Source organism: Mixophyes fleayi, chromosome 7, assembly GCF_038048845.1.
Source record: "Mixophyes fleayi isolate aMixFle1 chromosome 7, aMixFle1.hap1, whole genome shotgun sequence".
Classification (NCBI taxonomy): Eukaryota; Metazoa; Chordata; class Amphibia; order Anura; family Limnodynastidae; genus Mixophyes; species Mixophyes fleayi.
The window spans coordinates 100,055,814-100,070,826 of record NC_134408.1 but is presented as its reverse complement, the minus strand read 5'-3'; the positions used below and the strand labels follow the sequence as shown (position 1 = coordinate 100,070,826).

General features: G+C 41.0%; 1 pseudogene; it reads right to left on the bottom strand.

Moving 5' to 3' along the window:
• Positions 1-1,261: 1,261 nt before the first annotated feature.
• Positions 1,262-14,240, bottom strand: LOC142098531 (dihydrolipoyllysine-residue succinyltransferase component of 2-oxoglutarate dehydrogenase complex, mitochondrial-like; annotated as a pseudogene).
• Positions 14,241-15,013: the final 773 nt, after the last annotated feature.

Genomic DNA, 15,013 nt, shown 5'->3' with positions numbered 1-15,013 from the left:
AACCTCAACTTTAGATATCACAGTTCCTTATAATACCAGCCAGATCCTTGTGTTTATTATATCTAATTATCAATTATATTAGTTTTTTATACAAGCTTAACCTCAACTTTAGATATCACAGTTCCTTATAGAGACAGTTGTAGGAGTAGGAATGTAGAAGTTAATTTCTTATTTGACACCAGACTATATTTGGACATTGTGCCTTTAAATTCTGGGAACACATTAACTTTTATCAATCCTTGTGATGAAAGTGTATTGAAACATGTGGCAAGGAATTCACAACACTATGATACCTAAGGATTATTGAGACAGCGCAGTATATTTTCTATAACCCATCGGTGGCAACACTCCTGGTATACTTTGAACTGTTAACCTTCTGAGTTACAATGGAGTGAAATTGACAGACTACTGAAATAGTTAGAATATCTATTGGATTTTACCATCGGCTGCAGGAACGGGACTTTTCATCATTTACCCAGCACAATCCTACAAGCAGTGGTATTTGTTATTGCGACAAGAGTGTTACTGACAACGACTATATTGATAAACAAATTCCGATTAGTAGAACAGTGACAATAATTAAATGCAGACTTACATTTAAATACACAAAGGACATTTCCGACGACTCTCCATCCATCTATGGAGATACTGCATGCCGGCACTTCAGTTGTACGTCACAAAATAAAGCGACATGAACATTTCTGCATTCTGTTTTCACACTTATCTGACCACCTTTGAGCATGGGGCAAGAATAAATATTTATCTTTATTATCCCTCTAAGGGTGACTATTAGATTACATAATTACGGCCTTATAATCCATATTTTTAAAGGATGTGGATTAGGGGAGAGCTGGCAAAGTTTAGCCCGGGGGGCAAGACTCATTTCAGCAGTTTATTAGGATAATTTTAAAGGAAAAAAATGCAGATGGCCCAGTGGCTCAGCCCACTATGGGACCGGCCCAAGGGACAGAGGCCCCCTGCCCCTGATGTGGATCATTTCAGAATCTCCGATTGCTGCATATAACCACTGGCACTGAATTGTTATTTCAGATGTACTGATGTTTTCATAACTGTGTCTATAAGCCCTTTGTTTTTGCACACCTATATACGCAATTAGGTTATAAAAAAAATTGTTTTGTGCCTGTCAGTGAGTTGTAGACACCAGCTGATATCACAATGTACATTTGTAAACCTGTATAGATGAAAAAATGTGACCTGTCATCAGAGAAGTGTGCCAGTCAATAGAGAGTGAGCATAACATTCATTCAAGGGGTGTGGCTATACTTTTAGGCCACTTTCCATCTTTCTCATCCACAAATACACGGGCAATGTTACATGCACTATTGTGAGGTTCACGAGCAGAGCAGTGTGAAGCGGGACAAACCTCCCAACTGTTCTTGCTGTAAAATGAAAATTCTGACTGCTCCACCAGAACAGTTGGCAGACTGTTCTGCTCTCTTCTTCCTACTTGTGAAGCTTTCACTTTCTGCTGTTGCCCTTTTCTTAAGCTCTGCTGACGCTTGCCTGGCTTCAGTAATACTGCGCCCTCTTTGGAAAAAGGGATAGGTACATTAAATCAAAGATGCTCACTGGCCCCCGTGAAGTGGTTTTGGTTTTGGATCTGAATTAGCTTCGTGTTGTGGTTTTGGTTTTGGTTTTGGCAAAACCACACCCGTGTGTCTTGGTTTTGGTTTTGAATCTGTATTTTTATGGAAAAATTGCTAAAATATGCTAAAATCACATAATTTGCTCTTTTTTGATCCTACATTATTATATACCTCAATAACACTAATTTCAAATCATTTGTAGTCAATTTTAACGCCCTCACAGGTCACAATATTATTTTCATACACTTTTGGACAAAGATTGCAGCGATCTGGCTGGCTGGTAAGTGAAGGAGCAATGACTCAAACACACGGCAGTTCCTACCACATCTAGGACACATTGGCACACAGCAGTGGCAGTCAAGAAAAGTGGTGCACGATGGAATTGTCCTTGAATCATGAAACCAGTTATGGTTAATTTGAACGCTTCACAAGTTTCTTGGATAAGTGAAGCAATTCTACAGCTAATACATGACAAAATGTTGTGCTGAGTCATCTGCATCATCAATAGGTGTTTTTTTTTTAAGTACACAACAATATATAGCACATGTAGGTAACATTGGCACACAGTGGTAGTGAAAGGAAAAAAATAGTGCAAGATGGAAATGTCCTTGGGGCGTCCCACCTACCCTTATGTTGGATCTTAAAAAGGACATTCACACTTTAGCAAACCAAGAACTTCAGCCACAAAATTGCCACTACTTGTGGCTGAAGTGCTTGGTTTGTTTGGGCCCCCAAAAAACAAGGTAACAATGGCCTTAAGCCACCTAAGGTAACAGTGCTGTTAAATAACTCTACTGTGGCAAGATGTTGTTGTCATCATCTTCAGCCTCATCCTCACCTTCATCAGTGTGTATATCATCCTCACACGCTGGAATCCCCCGTTACAGAAGTCTCAGTATTTTGAAGTAATTGGTGGGAAAGGCCTTCCTCATGGAACTTGAAGTTCATTTTTATGAACATCATCTTTTCCACATTTTGAGGAAGTAGCCTCCTACACCGATCACTGACAAGGTTCCCGGCTGTGCTTAAAACTCTTTCCGAGTAGACACTGGAGAGTGGGCAGCTTAGGAAGTGCAAAGCGAGTTGGTACATGGGTCTCCAAATTCCTTTTTTTTCCTCCCAGTATGTAAAGGGACTATCTGATGTGTCTATTTCTATGCCGTCGTGAAAATAATCCTCCACCATCCTTTGGATGTTGATAGTAGGATCAGGTGGAATTACAGCAGAGGTTTCACATTTTTTGGTCAATTCTTTTAGACCAGACCAGGGGGTAAATGTATCAAGCTGAGAGTTTTCTGGCTGGTTTGAAAAGTGGAGATGTTGCCTATAGCAACCAATCAGATTCTAGCTGTCATTTTGTAGAATGTACTAAATAAATGATAGCTAGAATCTGATTGGGTTTTCAAACCCGTTGGAAAACTCTCAGCTTGATACATTTACCCCCAGATGTCAAAATTTGGCGCAGAGTCATCTGCATCATCCCTGGGTCTCTTTGGAAAGTTAAGTTTTTTCCTAGCAGCAGTTGAGTGAGAAACTGAAGGAGGAGACGCCGTCTGTCACGTAACACTTGAGCTGTCACCTTGCTCACCAGGAGCTTCTTGCATCTCTTCAGATCTGGGTCAGTTGGAAACAAAGGGAAGACATAGGTCTTAAACCGAGGATCAAGCAGAGTCTCCAAAATGTAGTGATCCGATTTCAAGATTTTGATAACTCTTGGATCCTGGCGAAGCGAATAAAGTACTTGATCTACAAGACCGACATATTTAGCGGAATTGTTTAATCTCCTCCTTCAGTTTCTCAAGCTGCTTTTCCAAAAGTCTAATTGAGCGAATAAATTGACTCAAGCTCACAGTGTCTGAACTCACTTCACAGGTGACTACTTCAAATGGTTTCAGCACCTTGCACAACACGGAAAGTATTCTCCACTGCGCTTGACTAAAATAAATCCCCCCTTCTTTCCCAATGTCATGGCTTGTGGATTAAGCGTGGATGGCTTTTCGCTGTTCCTCCATATGCAGAAGCATATACAGGGTGGAATTGCACCCTGTAACCACCTCTTGCTTCAGTTGGTGGCAAGGAAAATTAAATTGCTCTTGCAGCTGCTGCAATCTCCTACACGCTGTTGCCAAATGCCAGAAATGTCCAGATATTTTATGGGCCACAGACAGCATCCCCTGCACGCCCTGTCATTTTTTAAAAAGCTCTGCACCACCAAGTTTATTGTGTAAGCAAAACAGGGAATTTGATGGAATTCACCCAGCTGTTTTGCTCTCACAATATTGGTGGCATTAAAAGAAATTACATATCCTGAGGAAAGTCCAAGCGGGAAAAACCATGTTGTAATGACATCCCTTAGTTTTTGTAACAGATTGTCAACTGTATGCCTCTTAGTGAAGCCGGTGATACACAGAGTAGCCTGCCTCTGACAAATGTGACATGCTGCTGCTGTTCCTGCTGGTGACGGTGAATCACCAATCCAGTGGGCTGTCACAGTCATATAATCTTTAGTTTCCCAGTTCCACTTGTCCACATATCTGTGGTTAAGTGTACAGTGGGTACAATGGCATTTTGCAGCCCAATAATAGCATTTTTACAAACCTTTTGGTAGAGGTGAGGAATAGCTTTTCTACTGAAATGGTGTCATGATGGAATTTGGTAACGGGGACACAAGACCTCAAGTAATTGTCTAAAACCAGCTGCATTAATAGTGGATATTGGACGCAGATCTAATACGAGCATAGCCGCCATGGCGTCTGTGATCCGCTTTGCAACTGGGTGACAGCTTTCATAGGATTGTTTAACAGTCAATTGTTATAAACTACTAGTAGTTTTCTTCTTGGTCTGCTTCTGGAATGAAGATTCACCCCCGGCAGCAGCAGTGGGACAAACGCTCAAGAATTCTTCAGAGGGATCAAGGATAGTGCAGGAGTCATCTAGCCTTAGCAACTTGGATGCAGGACTAACTCCGATTGCTACTGAGGATATTGATGAGGACGGTGTTGTGGGTGTAGATTGCAGGCGTCCTAGCTGATGATGGACTGCTTGTTGTTATTTTTTACCATAACTTTCTGATTTTCCCAACAACTTGCCATGAACTCGTGTCAAAATGGCGTAACATGCATGAGGTGCCTAGATGGTTAAGGTCCCTCCTTCGACTGACTGTGGCTTTACATACACTACAAATGGCTAGACAACTGTTGTCAGGATTTGGGTAGAAATTATTCCACACATAAGATGTGGCTTTTTTGGTCTTATGACAATGGCCTTCTTCTTATCATGTGCTAGAACTGCTTCCACTGGTGCAGGACTTACACAAACAACATCATCCTCATCAACATCCTCATTAGCGCCCTTGTAGGCTACACAAATATCCCCCTCATCCTGTTCCAATTCCAAGTGGCATCCTCAATTGGTGTATCACCGGCTACACTTGGGCTGTTCAGGCCCACATCAACAGAAATGATGAAAGGGGTCTTCTTTATGGATACACTATCTCAATGGTCACGATTACACATAGCACTCGTGCATAGACTCTCCTCAGGGATTAGTGTCATTTCTGAATCTGAGCATACATTTTCCTCTAATGCCTTACTGTTTTTTTCCAGCTCTGCTTTTACACATAACAGTGTTTGTGCATCACTTTTGGAGTCTGAATTACTTGGTCTTGCTTGGTCACGAGTGACCTTACAAGAAGAAGCCTCAGTAACAATTTTAGATCTCACACTCATAGAGAAAGGCGAAGACCTCATTTTTTTTCTTTGCCACTGCGTGTGTAGAATGGCATGTTGACAATTTTTTTTTTTTCGGCAGCTAAGTTTTCATGGCTTTTCTTCACCACGGTAAAAGGTGGTTTTTTTTATGTTTTTTCCCTGGCTTAAAAAGATTATGTACTTTAACATAGGCTTTAACAGATGACGTACAAGGATTACTATCATCAGGTCTGGTGGCAGCAGCTGCTTGGTGATCCTGCTCTTCTGTGTACTGCTGTGAATCCATTTGAATAACACCCTACACTTGGTGCAAATTGAGGAGAAAAAAAGTCTGCAAGAACCTGTATATATGTATTTCAGCAATAACAAAATTAGCAAGGTAGCTCTTCTCTTTGGGTGTATATAACACCCTACACTCATTGATGCAAATTCAAAAAAAAAGCCTGTAAGGACTTGTATATTTGTATTTCAGCAATGACAAAAATAGCAACGCAGCTCTTCTCTTTGGGTGTAAATAACACCCTACACTTTTTGATGCAAATTCTGACAAAAAGCCTGCAAGGACTTGTATATTTGGATTTCACCAATAACAATTAGCAATGGAGCTTTGTTGAACACTGCTACCACCCTCCTCTTTCACTTCTGTGTGTTGGCCTGCCCAACTGCTCTCACTCTATCCTACCCCTTTTGTATCCCTCTCTTAAATGGCGCTCGATCGCTGTGGAGGGCGGTATATAGTTTCTAAACTTGCGAGATCCGACGACGTCACAATGACGTTTTGCCTCATTTTGGAATCCGGAAAAGTGCAAAAGTACCGAGCCCACTCGGCTTGGTTCTCGGATCCCCTAAGTTTGGGTGGGCTCAGTTTTCGGGAAACCGAGCCCGCCCATCTCTACATTAAATATGGAAATTCTAGCAATGAGTGAACACTCTAGGCCTCCCCCCCACACTAAACTAGATGTTAAACTAATAGCACCCACATTTATTAATTAGGCCTCCCTACCTGCAACCAGCACCCACATTAAACAAGTATTCAAACATCCTCAACATGAAATAATTAAGACACATTTAATTAATAGACCTCAGTTCTTTGTTCAGTCTAGGTCTACACCTTTAGCAACCTCTGCCGAGTCTATAGCTATGTTGGATCAAACTAGATTATTTTCTAATTCATCAAAAGCTTTTATAGGTCAATAAGAGACAGCAACAAGTCATCCCATCCCCACATAGAAACTTATCATGCTAGGTGGCCCAAGCTTAATTTCCCATTAGACTTGTTCTATGGGGATGTTCTTGACATAGAAAGAAAGAAGATAAGATACTGACTTTCAACGTGTCATGTAGTTTGCTCAGGTAGCTAGCTAATCACCCCCCGATGCTTTAGCCAACACAGAGAGCTGGAGAGAAAACCAGCTACAATCTCTGCTACTGATATAGGGAGGTAGTATATAGGTCAGGCTTGGCTAGTCTGTGGCACTCCAGGTGTTGTGAAGCTGCAAGCCCCAGCATGCTTTGCCAATATATAGCAGTGTATTGCTGGAAGGGTATGCTGGGGCTTGTAGTTTCACAACACCTGGAGTGCCACAGGTTAGCCAAGCCTGATTTAGCGAATACCTGATTTCTGATGAATATATAAGGGATAATTTAAAAAAAATCCTTAAAGAAACTTAGGGGTGTTATAAGGATAATTCATTACATAATAATGGAATATACCCCATACAAATTTCAAGGAGTATAACATATCAAGGGAATAGTATAAAAGAAAAATAAATGAAAGTATGTATGGATCCAAAATGATGAGAAATTTTAATTAAGAAAGAGCTCATGTAATGCCTGCAGCAATTTTAAAACACATTATTCACTTCACCACATATTTCGCTGTTTTTAACAAAAAAGGTTTTTGTTGTAATTGCAGATAAAAGTAAAATTTTATTCAGACATTTGGGCTACATAAAACTCTTAATGATTTTGCAGAGTAAAAGACTGTTGTGCACCAAGTTGAAAGCCTGCTTCTTTTCTTCTTTCTTTCTGTGACAGTAATTTTAGCTGGTAGGTAGCTTGATACTTGGTACTTGATTATTTGAAATGATCAAGAATATCTATAGAAATAAGATAGATCAATAATCAAGATAGGCAATAAATTCTATTTATGAGTTACAGTCTTTTTAATTTGACACTAGCATGACAATAATAATTACAAGTATGGATGTTCTTGACATGTTTGAGTGGGCTAAAATCTTAATGGTAAGACAATGGTAGTGAGTGTCTAGATTGGGCAAGGAGCCATTCTAGAAAAGTGTTAAGGTATTGATAAAATTTTAGCCACTTGACTTACAGTATTTGTTGTGGATTCAAAGCCATTCCTATATCTTTACCAGACCTAATCCAAAATGAATCAGATTATCTATGAACTGTGGAAAGGGTGGATTACTCATTTAAAATATGGCTGGTATATGGGGGCATGCCATACTGCCACTTCTTCTAGTGCCTTCATTGTAAACCTATTAAAATCCATTCACTTGCATTCCCATTTCATACCACCACTTTTAAATGTTCATTTCCATCAATGATTATTATTAATTAGGGGTGTGCATCGGCCACTTTTAGTGTTTTGGGTTCTGATATGTTTTGTTTTGCCAAAACACCCCACAAAAGGTTTTGGTTCTGATTTTGGGTTCAGATTTATTTTTAAAAAAGCATAAAAAGTGCTAAAATCCATATTTTTTTTTTTCACTCCTACACTATTATTAACCTCAATAACATTAATTTCCACTAATTTCCAGTCTATTCTGAACACCTCACACCTCACAATATTGTTTTTAGTCCAAAAGGTTGCACCGAGGTAGCTGGATGTCTAAGCTAAGCGACACAAGTGGGCGGCACAAACACGTGGCCCATCTAGGAGTGGCACTGCAGTGGCAGACAGGATGGCAGTTTGCAAGAGTTTGCTAGAGGTGCAAGATGGAATTGTCCTTGGGCCCTCCCACCCACCCTGATGTTGTTGAAATAGGACATTCGCACTTTAACAAACCAATCAGGAACAGTGAACGTAGTTTAATCTCGGGTACTAATATTTCTGGACTGCAGGAACAGTGAACGTAGTTTAATCTCTGGTACTAATATTTCTGGACTGCAGGAACAGTGAACGTAGTTTAATCTCTGGTACTAATATTTCTGGACTGCAGGAACAGTGAACGTAGTTTAATCTCTAGTACTAATATTTCTGGACTGCAGGACTATCTCTGGAAATTGACGAGGAGGGTGTTGCTGGTGTGGATACAGCAGGACCAACGGATTTAGGTGTCCCTGGACTGCTGACGGTCCTAGCTACTGGTCCTGAACTAAACACTGAATTATGAAGGTTCTTCAGGTGACGTATAAGGGAGGTTGTCCCTAGGTGGCCAAGATCCTTACCCCTGCTTATTTGAGCTTTACATAAGGTACATATGGCCATACATTTGTTGTCCAGATTGGGATAAAAATAACTCCAGACCGAAGAGGTGGATTTTTTGGTCTTCTGACTAGGGATGAGCGGGCTCGGATTCCGAGCCCACCCAAACAGTGCGGATCCGAACGGGATCCGAGTACTGTTCGGATATTTTCGGTGGGCAAAAAAATTAAAACGAGGCTCAGACGTCCACATCTCGCGAGACTCGGATTGCATAAATTCGCCGCTTGCGGCCGCCATCTTCATTTGGGCTGAGATCAGGGAAGAGGGAGGTTGTAGATAGTGTAGTGGTGCTCCTCTGTCCAGTGGTTAGTTAGTTAGTTTCTCCTGTGCTCTGTCCTGTTGAGTGGTGCTTTTGTCCTGTGCTCTGTGCTGCTGAGTCCAGTGGTGCTTTGGCCAGTGCTCTGTCCTGCTGGGTCCAGTGGTGCTTTTGTCCTGTGCTCTGTCCTGCTGAGTCCAGTGGTGCTTTTGTCCTGTGCTCTGTCCTGCTGAGTCCAGTGGTGCTTTGGCCATTGCTCTGTCCTGCTGAGTCCAGTGGTGCTTTTGTCCTGTGCTTTGTTCTGCTAAGTCCATAGTTATTTCAAAAATATTAACAAATCATAAAAAAATATACAAAAAAAAAAAAAAAATATACAAAAATAATTACAAAAAAATATACAAAAATTATTTAAGTATAAAAAAATTCTAGAGCAATATATTGTTGCAGTCCAGAAATATTAGTACTGCAATAGCTACGTTCACTGTTGTTGCAGTCCAGAAATATTAGTACTGCTCAACTAAAATACATTCACTCTTCTTGCAGTCCAGAAATATTATTATCAGATATTAAACTACGTTCAATGTTACTGCCAAATAAAAAAAGAATGAAAATGTCCTGTCATCAACGAAAACCTTTTGCCCTAAAATCAATATTGTGAGGTGTGAGGTGTTCAGAATAGACTGGAAATAAGTGGAAATGATTGTTATTGAATGTTATTGAGGTTAATAATAGAGTAGGAGTGAAAAACAAACAAAAAAATTGGTTTTAGCACTTTTTATGCTTTTTTAAAAATAAATCCGAACCAAAACCTTTTGTCAGGTGTTTTGGCAAAACATATCAGAACCCCAAAAATCAAGCTAATCAGAACCCAAAACCCAAAACACCAAAAGTGGCCGGTGCACATCCCTACTTCTGACCAGGCATGACGATGGGCTTTTTCATCCCATGGACAACAACTGTTTCCCCCCCTGGTCCCTCATTTAAGATAACCACATCAGCATCCTCCTCGTTAAGTTCCTCCTCAGCGCCAGCTACATCAATATCCTCCTCCCAGTGTACAACATTCACACCTTCATTAGCCAAATCTGTAACTGGACTGTGGGTGATCCTTCCAGCATATGCAGAGGGCATGCTGCAAATGGTGGAAGGAGCCACCTCTTCCCGTACAGTGATGGGAAGGTCAGGCTTCGCAACCACCAACACCCTTGGACTCGCCTTGAGGATTTGTGATGTCACCTCTTTAGAAGGCAGAGTTGTTTGCTGTGTTGTTGATGACAGCTTACGTCTCTTAAATTTTTTAGAGGGGGGGGAGGAGGAGGGCTTAGATCCTTGGGTGAAGCTGAACCACTAGTCATGAACACGAGCCAGGGCCTAAGCCGTTCCTTGCCACTCTGTGTCGTAAATGGCATATTGGCAAGTTTACGTTTCTCCTCAGATGATTTCAATTTTCTTCTTTTGCTAATTTTAGTGAACTTTGCCTTTTTGGATTTTACATGCCCTCTACTAGGAGATTGGGCATCGCCCTTGGCAGACGACGTTGATGGCATTTCATCGTCTATGTCATGACTAGTGGCAGCAGCTTCAGCATTAGGAGGAAGTGGGTCTTGATCTTCCCCTACTTTATCCTCCAAATTTTTGTACTCCATTATAGTTAAATCTCTGGTACTAATATTTCTGGACTGCAAGAACAGTGAACGTATTTTAATTTAGCAGTACTAATATTTCTGGACTGCAAGAACAGTGAACGTAGGTAAATATTGCAGTACTAATATTTCTGGACTGCAAGAACAGTGAACGTATTTTAATTTAGCAGTACTAATATTTCTGGACTGCAAGAACAGTGAACGTATTTTAATTTAGCAGTACTAATATTTCTGGACTGCAAGAACAGTGAACGTATTTTAATTTAGCAGTACTAATATTTCTAGACTGCAAGAACAGTGAACGTATTTTAATTTAGCAGTACTAATATTTCTGGACTGCAAGAACAGTGAACGTAGGTAAATATTGCAGTACTAATATTTCTGGACTGCAAGAACAGTGAACGTATTTTAATTTAGCAGTACTAATATTTCTGGACTGCAAGAACAGTGAACGTATTTTAATTTAGCAGTACTAATATTTCTGGACTGCAAGAACAGTGAACGTATTTTAATTTTGCAGTACTAATATTTCTGGACTGCAAGAACAGTGAACGTATTTTAATTTAGCAGTACTAATATTTCTGGACTGCAAGAACAGTGAACGTAGGTAAATATTGCAGTACTAATATTTCTGGACTGCAAGAACAGTGAACGTATTTTAATTTAGCAGTACTAATATTTCTGGACTGCAAGAACAGTGAACGTATTTTAATTTAGCAGTACTAATATTTCTGGACTGCAAGAACAGTGAACGTAGGTATTGCAGTACTAATATTTCTGGACTGCAAGAATATATTGCACTAGAATTTTTTTATACTTTTTAAATGATTTTTTTATATTTTTTTTAAAATAGTTTTTGTATAATGTTTTTTTTATTTTTTTAAAATGTTTTTATGATTTTTTAATAATTATAAAATTACTATGGACTTAGCAGAACAAAGCACAGGACAAAAGCACCACTGGACTCAGCAGGACAAAGCACTGGCCAAAAGCACCACTGGACTCAGCAGGACAGAGCACAGGACAAAAGCACCACTGGACTCAGCAGGACAGAGCACAGGACAAAAGCACCACTGGACTCAGCAGGACAGAGCACAGGACAAAAGCACCACTGGACTCAGCAGGACAGAGCACAGGACAAAAGCACCACTGGACTCAGCAGGACAGAGCACAGGACAAAAGCACCACTGGACTCAGCAGGACAGAGCACAGGACAAAAGCACCACTGGACTCAGCAGGACAGAACACTGGCCAAAGCACCACTGGACTCAGCAGCACAGAGCACGGGACAAAAGCATAAAGCACCACTGGACTGATCACACAGGAGCACCACTACCCTACAACCTCCCTCTTCCCTGATCTCAGCCCAAATGAAGATGGCGGCCGCAAGCGGGGAATTTACGACATCCGAGTCTCGCGAGATCCGACACGAGACTTGGATGTCATAGCCTCGTTTTGGATTGAGGGCGCCGCCGGAAATACCCGAACAGTGCTCGGATCCCGTCGGATCCGCACTGTTCGGGTGGGCTCGGATTAGCAGAATCCAAGCCCGCTCATCCCTATTATTAATATTATTGTGTTTATATTCTCACAGTGTCATACTATTAGGCAATGTCTTGCATCCTGCTGGATACACAGATCACAGATCTCTATGGATTTTGTTGGTGAACTTCCAGTTTCCAAGGGCTTTATTGTCATTTGGGTAGCCGTTAATAGATTTAGCATGATGGCCCATTTTGTTCCGCTGTCTCAATTTTACTACTGCTGAGATGTTAGCCCCATTATTTGTTCAGCATATGTAGAGACTCCATGGCATCCCAGAAAATATTATATGTGAAAGGGACATACAATTTACAGCTCGTTTTTTGAAAAGCAGGCGGAGAAAGTTGATCAAACCATGGAGCAATAATTTTAAACAGTTATGCCTCTTTTGCTGTGTGAAACATCTACCATACTTCTAATAAATCTCCACATTCTTCCTCTGAAATATTACCTTTTGTCTGCATATATGGGATTTATCCTAAACCCAATTTAATTTTTTCATGCATACTGTTCTGACATCTGTCAGCTACAAAACCTTGCTTGCAAAAGTGTTATTATTGTAGTAAGCCATCTGAATGCATTTTTTAAACGTCTTTTGTTATTCAACTATGCAGTGTATTAATATTATTATTATATTTTATATATAAGACTGCACAAAAGGTCTGCAGCACTGTACATGAAATTTATAGTAGTAAAAAATACACAGAGAGCAACGATCCATTACCATACATTACATAACTAGACTAAACATAATAATGCAATGACCAGACTTCTACTTGTTATAGCAGAAAAAGTTGGTCATGTAGATCAAGTTATTTACAGGACAGTGAGTAAGGCTGGGTACACACTACGGGAAAAGTCCAACGATATGATAGTTGAAGCTATTTTACAAACGACAGGGGAAAAAAAATTCCTGATCAGCATTCTGATTCATGTGTGCATACACTATTTACCTTCAGATCTCTGCTCTTCATCTGGTCTTAAAGCAGTGTAGTTGTTTAGAGAATGTTATGAAACTGAGCCAGAGAGCTATCTGTCAATCGCTATATCATCTTGATATCCCTCATTACAAGCACATATTGGAGCTTGTTTAAAAACCTAGCCTCCTATAAACAATTTGACAAATAGACTGGAATTCCAGTATGCATGAATATTTTATTAACACCCCTATGACCACTCTTACCGCTTCCTCCATTCTCTAATAACAACCCTGCATCTGTAACTGTTCTCCTGTATCCCTCACTCTCACCTATGCCCCATCTCTCGCTGCTCCCTAAATATTCCCCTACCCCCGTAACTCCACTCCCATAGCTTCTGTGCAGAGACCTTATCTCCTGAATGGTACTCATATTCACCTCGATGAATGTGGTCAGCATGGCACAGGGGTTCTGTGCTTCCTTCAATCACTGAGCGATTCGCTCTCACATTCTGATCATCTTGTGTTCTGCTTGAGCACTAGTAGATTGTGGGCCTTCAGAAACAGGGGGAGCAGAGGTTGGCTTCACTGCCAACACAGGTGCCACTGGTTGGATAGCAGTGGGAATGTGTACCGCAGATGCAGAAGGAGTGAGCTTTTGGGCAGCTGGGGGTATTGGTGCAGTCTCAGCAGGTTTTCTCTTAGGATCAGCTCCAGAATCCTTGAGGAGAAACAGTGAAGTCCCACCCTTGATCTGTCCTCCATTAGGGACCAGAAGAGCTTCAATAACTTCCACAAATGGGGCAGGAACTTGTACTAACGTCTTGTCTATCTTAATCTCACACACAACTGAGTCACTAATAGCCTTTTCCCTGACATCTCCTTCTATGACCGTCTCTGCAAATGCCGGAGTGTTAACAGTCACCACATCCTGTCTGTTACTGCGGATGTCTGGTAAAACCTGGCTGTGAACATTTGGAGGTTCCTGTGGTTGCAGACTGATGTGACACAACAACCAGCTATCTGTATGAGAGATCAAATCTAAGCATTACCAGAGCCCCATCTGAGTGCGGTGACAGGGCAGTACAGGCCCGGACCAGACAGCGGGACAACATGGTTGGCATACTTCAGTGAAAGCCAGCAGCTGCTCCCTCTCCGGCCAGAGATAGAGTCCATAGAAGCGGAGCTGGATCTGGCTGCACTCAGTCACCCACAGTTTCCCTGCCTCTGACAGCTTGGTGAGTCCGCACCCAGCCAGAAGGCTGTCACTATCAGCTAAATTTTCGTTACAATTCTGCAGAGTGCATGCACACTGCAGCATTGGAATGACATTGTTCCATCGTTATAAACACTTCAATAAACAGATGGCCTAGTAATCAAACTAGGTGGTGCAGAGAATGAATTTTCCTACAGATGAATCACAATGGTGCCTCAGCAAGGTTCTGGATCTACTTTCTGGCGCAGATATGGCTTAGCTAAATTACTGAGCACAATAGCAACATTGTAGTTCTTGATCATGGGGCATTGAATTATTCAATAATAGTTCCTCACTATATCTGAGTATTTTACATGATATTGAGTTATGTGGATTCTGATGAATGGGTGAAATGAAGCAGCTTCTCTAAGTAACTTATTTCCCCTGTGTAGGCATACTACCACTGCTTTGTGTTCAATTGTACTCCAATGCAGGCTAAGCCCTGTTATTCTACTAATCACAATGTAGTTTCTGACAGATAGTTCAGTCTCTGCACCAAACAAAATGGCTGATCCTTGATACTGCCTTGCCTTGTCTCAAAATGGTGGTGTTTAGCACTGCAATTCTTTTAACTGGTGGGCAGTCTTATTTACAGTCCTGAAAAACAATATCATCTTCCTATTAGTGGGGTTG